Here is a 9,002-nt window from a genome sequence, read left to right on the forward strand (position 1 = left end):
GGAGTTTGTTAGGGTTGAAGGAGTTGATTGAGGATGTGGGCGTCCTCTTAGCTTCCGAAAAGACAGTGGGGCCAGTGCAGGTGATTACTTTTTTGGGGGTGGAGTTGGACTCCCTCCAGATGGAAATCAGGTAACTAGAGGAGAAGAAGTTGTTATGCTTACAGCTGCTGGACAGAATTGTGAGGAAGGGAAAAGTGCAGGTGAAGTACATACAGGTTTGGCTTAGCAATTTGAATTTTGCCTGTAGGGTGGTTCCAGTGGTCAGGACATTTTGTAGGGTGTTGGGTTGGGCTCTAGCAGGGACTGGACTCACAAACCATCAGGATCGGCTCAAAGCAGGGGTGGAGGTGGCTTAAGAACATGGCTGGATTGAGGGAGCAAGTTGAATGGTTCATCCAATTGTTTTCAGATGATTTTGACCTTTGCTGGCAGGGGCAGTGGTGTGTGGAGAAGTGGGCAGAGACATGGAAGCTTGGGGGGGGGGGGTTGAGCATTGCCTTCCTCATGTTTTTTCCCTTTGGTGGTGGTGGTGTGCTCATAGGGCCGTCACTTTACCAACAAAATGGTGCTGTTTAATGTGGACAATATGGCAGTGGTGAACGTGGTCAACAGTCAGTTGGCAAGGGACCGTCATGTCTGCTAGTTGTTATGAGTGTTTGTGTTGGAATGTTTGCATGTGAATGCCATTTTGAAAGCGCGTCATAGAGCGGGAGTATGCAATGAAATTGTTGATGCCCTTTCTCGTTTTCAGTGGGCGAGGATCTGTGGTCCTTCTACCGTGGGCCGACAAGACAAAGCCTATGACGCCAGAACATTTGTGAATGAATGAATGAAGTTTATTTGCATGAGCTCATTAAAACCATTGCATTACAGTAAAATAACATTGTGAAATAGAAACCATAATAAGAAGTAAAAATATGCACTAGCTAGAGCATTTGTTTATATTTAAAAGGTGCCAGTTACTTTTGTGTAGGGCGTTACAACTGGCCCTTACGTCGTGGTTTGTAAATGGCGAAGTTACTTCTGGTTTTGTAATAAACAAAAAGTATGTATTGCTCATCAGACCATACCCAGTAAACTTGTCCTCAATTTCTGTCCCATTAGGTCTCCAGCTCTGTCCCTTTAGCAGCATAAGTTTTACCCTTGGTCACGACTATCTGATAGAGTGCATTTGCTTTGTGCAATCATGAAGTCCCAAACTTAAGTTTCATGATGTTAGCTGTCCATTACTCATCGGTTCATCCCCAGTAAGCATGTCACCTGTTTGCGTTCCGTCAGTTTTCTAGTTCTTCCTCCTTATCCCTTTGACAGCGCATGTTTTGCCAGTAGTCCTGACTCCATAATAAAGTGCACGACCTTTGTGCAGTCGTGGAGACTAAAGCAATAATTGAGGGAGTTGGTAGTTCCACATCGCTGAAGTTCGTAATCCAAAGATAATTGTTGGTCATGTGGGAAATGCTAAAGACTCCTTCCGCTAGTTTATCTTTGATAATGTAGAAACATAGCTCATGGTTTCATTTCTGTCAGACGGAATGTCTATCTCCTAGTTTCTTTTTTAAGTAATTCAATATCAGCTTTTGGACTTTGTGTAGGCATTGAGAGGGTCCGGGACGTGGCTGGAGAGCTTCGCTAAGAATTTGAACGAATCTTCCACAGCGGACCATGGTGGAGGGCTACTTTTGTGAGAAACATACTGTCGAGGCCTGTGGGCGGGTGCTACCTCTTTGTCTCAGAAAAAAATCCCTGAGTAAGATTCTCCTTTCATGGGCTGTGGCGGGACAGCAACACAAAAGGTGCAACCATGATTTGTGTTTGCAGTCACAAAATATGCAGGCTCCTCCAGTTTTTCGGTTAGGCTAGGCCCGTTTGAAATCCCATATTGGTAGGGCCAACAATCGCATATACATGATCGATCTCCTAGTTTTAGGGTTAAGGGAAGCTGAGAGGTAAGCCTGGGGTTTGGTTGCCAGATATGAGGCATTTAGCAGGACCAGGAAAGATGGTGATTTTAAAGATGCCTGATCTTGCTGAAACGAGGCTAATTGCACTTGTCTGTTGATGGTCTTTTTCCTGGTTACATAGGAAATAGTAGGCAGAGCAATTGCTGATTTATTTATCTCTGTGGTATCAAGGGCTCTCCTAAACTGGTTGTTCCGCAGGGACCCTGGTTTTTCAAATATGTCTCTGATGCAGCTCTTTAGTGATTTTTCCGGTGATTTCAAAATACGGATGTAGTGATTTTGACGCGGAAGTGGCAGAGCCGGGCCCCAGGCTGAGCACAAGGAGCACGGGTGTGAGGCTGCAGCTGCCGTACTCTGGCCCCATGGAGGAGACGACGGTAGTAGGGGCTCTGGGGTGTAGGACGAGCAGGACCCAGGCCAGCGGCAGCTCCTGAAGCCCTGCGCCCACGAGAGGAGTGCACATTGAGCCACCGCCTTTACAAGCACCAGCCACCTCTATCCACGATCAATGCAACTTTCTAAACACTTAAGCAGCTAACGAAATGAACCAGGGCCGTGGCCAATATGACTTCTATATTGGTTTGGTATTGGCGATCAGTTCCAGCCTCTTCATTGGTGGCAGCTTCATTTTGAAGAAGAAAGGACTCCTGCGCCTTGCCAGGAAGGGCTCCACGAGAGCTGGTCAAGGCGGCCATGCATACCTCAAAGAAGGGTTTTGGTGGTCCGGACTCCTGTCAATGGGAGCGGGCGAAGTTGCTAACTTTGCTGCCTATGCTTTTGCACCAGCTACATTAGTAACACCACTCGGAGCTCTTAGTGTTCTTGTAAGTGCAATTCTGTCATCCTACTTCTTAAGTGAAAAGCTAAACCTTCATGGCAAGATTGGATGCTTGCTAAGCATATTGGGATCAACTGTGATGGTAATCCATGCTCCGCAAGAAGAAGAACTGGAAACTTTGAATGAGATGGCCCGCAAACTTGTTGACCCAGCTTTTGTGGTGTTTGCAACAGGTGTTGTCATTGTGTCACTGATGTTGATTTTTGTTGTTGGACCCCGCCATGGACAGACCAACATTCTGGTGTACATAACAATCTGCTCAGTCATTGGAGCGCTGTCCGTTTCCTGCGTCAAAGGCTTGGGGATCGCAATAAAGGAACTCATTGCAGGAAAGCCAGTTCTTAGCTATCCTTTGTCCTGGGTCCTCCTGCTTAGCCTTATCGTCTGTGTCAGCACACAGATTAACTATTTGAATTGAGCTCTGGACATTTTCAACACATCCCTAGTGACTCCAATCTACTACGTGTTCTTCACCACGTCTGTTTTAACGTGTTCGGCCATTCTCTTCAAAGAATGGCAACACATGTCGGTTGATGACCTCATTGGCACCTTCAGCGGCTTCCTCACAATCATCGTAGGGATCTTCTTATTGCATGCCTTCAAAGATGTTAATTTTACACTCTCAAACTTGCCCGTGTCCTTCCGGAAGGATGACCATGTAGCAAACGGCAGAGTGTCCTCCAATGTCTATGAACGCTTTAATCACGATGAAGAAAATCAAACACAAAGTGAACTGCCATCTGTGGAGCACTTCTCCCTAAGAAGAAATGGAAGCCTGACAACATTTTAAGAATATTTATCTCTTAAAGCATAGAAAAACTGTGGAATTATCAGCCTCCGAATCTTTCTGAATGAAGTAGTTGTATCTTTTTTTTTTTTTTTTTTTTGCAACTCGTAGAGACAATTTAATTATAGTTTGAATATGGACCAAGCTTAGAAATTACGTTCAAGTTTAATTATTTTTCTTAAGGCATTAAAAAAAAATGACCTATGGCTACTTGATTTTTTTTTCCCGGTCGTCCGTTTTCGTGTGAGGCTTGTAAATACACATTTTTTATTTGAATGTTTCAATTAAAGCAGTTCATGGACTGATGAGAACTTGTTTGTATTTAAGAAATAAATATTGCATTTCTGCAGTGATTTTGATTAAAATGTTTACTTTATTTGATTTGGTTTAAATCATAAAAAGAGCTGGTAGTGTTTAAGAAAGTCAACCTCATGAGTTAATGCTTGTTTGACCAATCCACGTTTCAGCCTGAGTCTTGCCCTAAGAAGATATCTCGGTAATCGCAATATCTTTTTGTAGCCCATGCACTGTGCCTGCTCCAGGATTTCCGAGCAGGCCCCAGGAAAGGCTTGGTGTCCATAGGAGAGTACTGGGAGAAGGGATGCTTGAATGATTTTCCTTACTCCCTCTGCTGACGGACTTTTTAGATTGTTGTTAAGTTTAATTAAGCCATAAGTGATTGCCATTAATTTCTTTGATTGCCGTTGATTTCACACAGCACATTTGTGGTCCGTCGTCGGGAACAAGTAAAGCTGCTTATACTGGGCGCTTTGTCGGCGTCCACTCAAAAGGGGTATGGTCTTGCATTGGAAGAGTTTGTCAAGCCTGGAGCGGTGTGCTGGCAACAACGGCGGTCAGAAACTGAGAAATGATGTGCTATATTTCATTATGTCCTTCATTGATAAGGCTTTTTCCTAGATTGTGTTGCAAGCCCGGCAAGGGGACAAACCGTGGTTTGGTTTTATGGGCACTCATTATTAGAAACAATGCATTTATCATCACTAAAAGATTATGAGCCTCACCCTAAACACATGGAATGTTTAGCATTTCTTTTGATTTCAGGGATGCCTATTGCACACTATAGGAACACAGATTCTCAGTGTCATATAATATTCTAGTACTTTCATTGTGTGCTCATTATGACTGACCCTCTGCAGGAGTATTGCATTTTCACAAATCATACGCTTATTTAGAAGACAAATATGGCAAAATGGTACAATTTTCTGCTTGATTCCAAGCACAAATTTAACAGATCAGGTTTTAAGACAGTTCTACTGATTATCATTCAAGTATCTGTTTTTAATATATATTGCAAATTGCAATCATTTTGTTCCCAGACACCAGCTTTTCAGTTTATGAAAATACATACATTTTGCTATGAAATTCACAAAGGTCATTTTGGAAAAAACAAAATGATTCCTCCAAATGAGATGACCATATCCATTCAAAAACATAAATTTATGGTCTTGAAAAAACAAGTTTTAAATTTCAGTAGATACATGTTTGGTGCCTAAACATTAATGTACAGTTTATATCAAATACTCATATGTTATACTGCCACATATGGGTAGATTGGTTTGACCTTGCATGCCCCTGTATCACCATCCCATGTCATGGTTGCCCATAATATGCCAGGTCTGAGCTCTATTATTTGAAGGCCACCCGTATGCCAAGGTTGGGTAACACCATGCTTGTACGAAAGGACTCTGGGAGCACTTCTTCCTACCTGGCCAAAAGGATTCTGCATTTCCCGTGGTGCTGGACCCCTCGCCGCCTCGTTTCACCATCTTCGCGGCCGCCGAGGAGGGGACCACAGCACTTCACTGCCCAGGCTCCTTAGCGGTTTACCATCGGCGGAACGCCACCACGTCATCCTTGCGCCCGGAGGCGCTTTAAATTGCGGACTATTCCGGCTGAGCGGGTGCTTGTATGAAAGGACTCTGGGAGCACTTCTTTCTACCTGGCCAAAAGGATTCTGCATTTCCCGTGCTGCTGGACCCCTCGCCGTCGCGTTTCACCATCTTCGCGGCCACCGAAGAGGGTACCGCAGCACTTCACTGCCCAGGCTCCTTAGCGGTTTACCATCGGCGGAACGCCGCCACGTCATCCTTGCGCCCGGAGGCGCTTTAAATTGCGGACTATTCCGGCTGAGCGGGTGCTTGTACGAAAGGACTCTGGGAGCACTTCTTCCTACCTGGCCAAAAGGATTCTGCATTTCCTGTGCTGCTGGACCCCTCGCCGCCGCGTTTCACCATCTTCGCGGCCGCCGAGGAGGGGACCGCAGCACTTCACTGCCCAGGCTCCTTAGCGGTTTACCATCGGCGGAACGCCGCCACGTCATCCTTGCGTCCGGAGGCGCTTTAAATTGCAGACTATTCCCGCGACGCGGGAGCGAGCGGGAGCAGCGCCGGGCTAAGCTGGGGCAAAGGGCGGGCCCTCTGTGGCCCACAGAGGCCTGAGGGGACTAGACTGGGCCACCCTACTGTTCACTGCCTACAAAGTCTGGGACTTCATTGTGAGTAGCAGAGCTGATTTTTCAGTTGGACTAAGCAGTTCAATGAGGGTTCCATGAACTGTTATTGTAGATACTGCTGCCGTAGGGGGGACTCATTTATTGTTATTATATAGTATTTGTTTCATTCATCCCCTGGAACGTTGTTCACCATAGTTGTTAATATGTCGGCGAAGGGGGTCCCAAAAAATGTCATCACTAAAACTGTGACTTCAAAGGGGTTAATTGAGCATTATTTAACCCGGGCTTCTTCTGACATAGAACGTGAAATTGCTAGAGCAGAAGAGGGGTTATCATTAGATGTTCTACCCAACATGTGCCCTTTACTAGGCCTTTCTGAGCCAATGCTAAAGTCACCACCAAAGGAGGTTATTGAGCTTAATGTCTCTACCACTGACATTAGGAACACTGGGGACATGGGTCAGACTTCACTAACATTATCGATAGCACCAATTCTACCAAGGGGGACCCAACTGTTACCGTAGATGTGCCAAAACCCTCTGAGGAATGTCTCCCTAGAACACTAGGCTCTACCTCTAATGACAGTAATATTAACCCTACGGTAGCTGAACAGCTCCCAGCAATAAAAAGGAAGCGTAGGGGCGCCAAGCATAGGGGGAGGCTGGCTAAGCAAGCCAAATTGTACCACAGCCCCCCCAAGGTTCCTACTATGCCTCCTAGTTCAGAGAGGATTACTCAAAGCCCGCATGTGCTACATTCTACTACTCAATCCCCCTTTTGGTCCAGATTGAAGATTTAGTTAGGGCCCTAATTCTGCCGCTGGTTGAAAGACTGAAGAGACTAAATGATATGGTGGAACAAATCAGGGACGCAACTGATGCCAACCATGCGGAAATCAAGAAATTGGTCCAAAATAGTTGTATTGATGTTCATATATCATCTAGTTTGCCTAAAACTAATGTTGTTAAACACCCCAATGTAAACCAACCCGTGGTTACTAGATCTATATACCCAAAGGAACAAGATTCAAACAACTCTAAGGGTGTGATCCCTCTATCGAACATTACTCCCGTAAAAATCATGCCCATTATCCCCAAAAAGCCAGAAACTTGTGATAAAGGGCAAAGTAACAGAATAAATACTATAATTGATTTAACCCCAGAGGCTGCCCCTTTTGTGTGCGTCCTCTCGGGGGCCCCAGAGCTACGTCACGGGAAAATAGAGAGCCAACAAGAACTTAAGAATAAAGTTGCCTTTTGGCTTAGTAAAAACAGACCACTTCCCCCCAATATTGACGGGCGAATTCTAAATGTTAGAAGGGTTGGGTGGCTTGGACACACGACCAAGGATATACCGGGAGATTTGGTTATTGTTAATTTTAAGAGTACCAGGGTGATCCCATTTCTGAGAAGCTGGCAACCTCAAATAGGTGACGGTTGCATTGTAACATGGGATCTTTCTGACTTCTACCCTAAAACACGATCCATCCCATATGTGAGCACTAGGACTAACAGTACACCACCCCCGGGTCCTGCCAGTTTGCTTAATATTCAACCGTTGATAACTTATGGCAGATAAGCTCCACTGTCCCAACTTGACGAAAATGATTGACATAGTGTTGTTAGAAATGTATCTATGCTAGGGGTTGAAAGGGGTAACATGATAGATGTGGAAGGTTTAGCGGCCTTATCACCCACTTATATCCCAGGGTCTTTTGTCGACCCCAACTTGTGTCCCCCTGTAGCTAACATATGTTCTATTTCATCGGTCAATTTATCCAGCCCAACTACGATCATAAATGAACATTTGCCAGCTATGTCATATACTAAGGTTGTAGGCTGGAATATAGCGGGGCTTGAGTCTAGATTGAGTTTACCTGATTAGGTGGAATTTATAGACAAAGGCAATGTTTGGTCCTTTCAGGAAACATGGGCGGAAGCACCTGTATTTCGTGCGGGGTTCCTAAATTTCTATAAACCAGCATTAAAAGGCCATAGAGGGCGCCCTGTAGGTGGTCTGACAACCTGGGTCCGCTAATCTGAAGGAGTAACGGTCGAGGAAATTCCAATAGATAGCCGAGATGTATTAATTATTAGGATCCGGTCGACTAAGGGTCTTAATATTTTGCTTGTTAATATCTATGCAAGGGGCCCTCAGGGTGGGAAAGTCTCCCCTACACTAATAGTTTTGGATGACTTCCTTTTTAAAGTATCAGACGTGGGGTTTAAGATTGTGGTGGGGGATCTCAACACTTGTTTTGAGCCATTGGGTAATGAGGACGGCAAACTTACTGAGACAGAAGATATGTCGTGGGGAATTCCCCAGTTAGAACTGTTACCCATAAAAAAGTGGTCACAATCTGCCATGTACATTAAAGGAATGTGCCTAAACCTAGGGTTAGGGCAGCAAATGGCAGGGTGAAATCTGACAGGATGGGTAGGCACACTTTCGACAACGGCAGACACAGTAGCCGCATTGATTACATCTTGATTGACGTGAAGCTGTGGTCTGCCGTTCTTGATATGGAAGTTATGGCTAGACCTGAAAGCGATCATGACCCGCTTGTGTTGTCCCTACTGGATTATAGTTTCCAGGGAGCCCTATGTGAGAACTCTAATGTTGTTCAAGCTCAGATACGTTTAAAAAACGATTTGAGAAGGGTTAGGTGGCCTAAGGTTGCTGTTGACGAAGTAGCCAGAACAGAGATAAGACTCCTAGTTTCCCATACACTGGAAGTACTGAAGAATTGTGGGTCACAGGACATGATTAATGCCAAAATTCCAAGTGTCCATAGCGAATTGTTTCAGGGGCTTAAAAAGCTGTTCACTAAGAACATATCTAATCGGGGCAGGCAAAGCACACCTAGAATTGCTACCTGGTATGACGAGAAGTGCAGGCAGACCCAAGGAGAGCTGTTCTTAGCAATTAAATCAAAAGCTCACA

General features: G+C 45.0%; 1 pseudogene; it reads left to right on the plus strand.

The window, feature by feature from the left end:
* The first annotated feature begins 2,250 nt into the window (after positions 1-2,250).
* LOC144782096 (magnesium transporter NIPA2 pseudogene) lies at positions 2,251-3,670 on the plus strand (annotated as a pseudogene).
* Positions 3,671-9,002: the final 5,332 nt, after the last annotated feature.

The sequence above is a fragment of the Lissotriton helveticus genome, chromosome 9, assembly GCF_964261635.1.
Source record: "Lissotriton helveticus chromosome 9, aLisHel1.1, whole genome shotgun sequence".
NCBI classification, from domain to species: domain Eukaryota; kingdom Metazoa; phylum Chordata; class Amphibia; order Caudata; family Salamandridae; genus Lissotriton; species Lissotriton helveticus.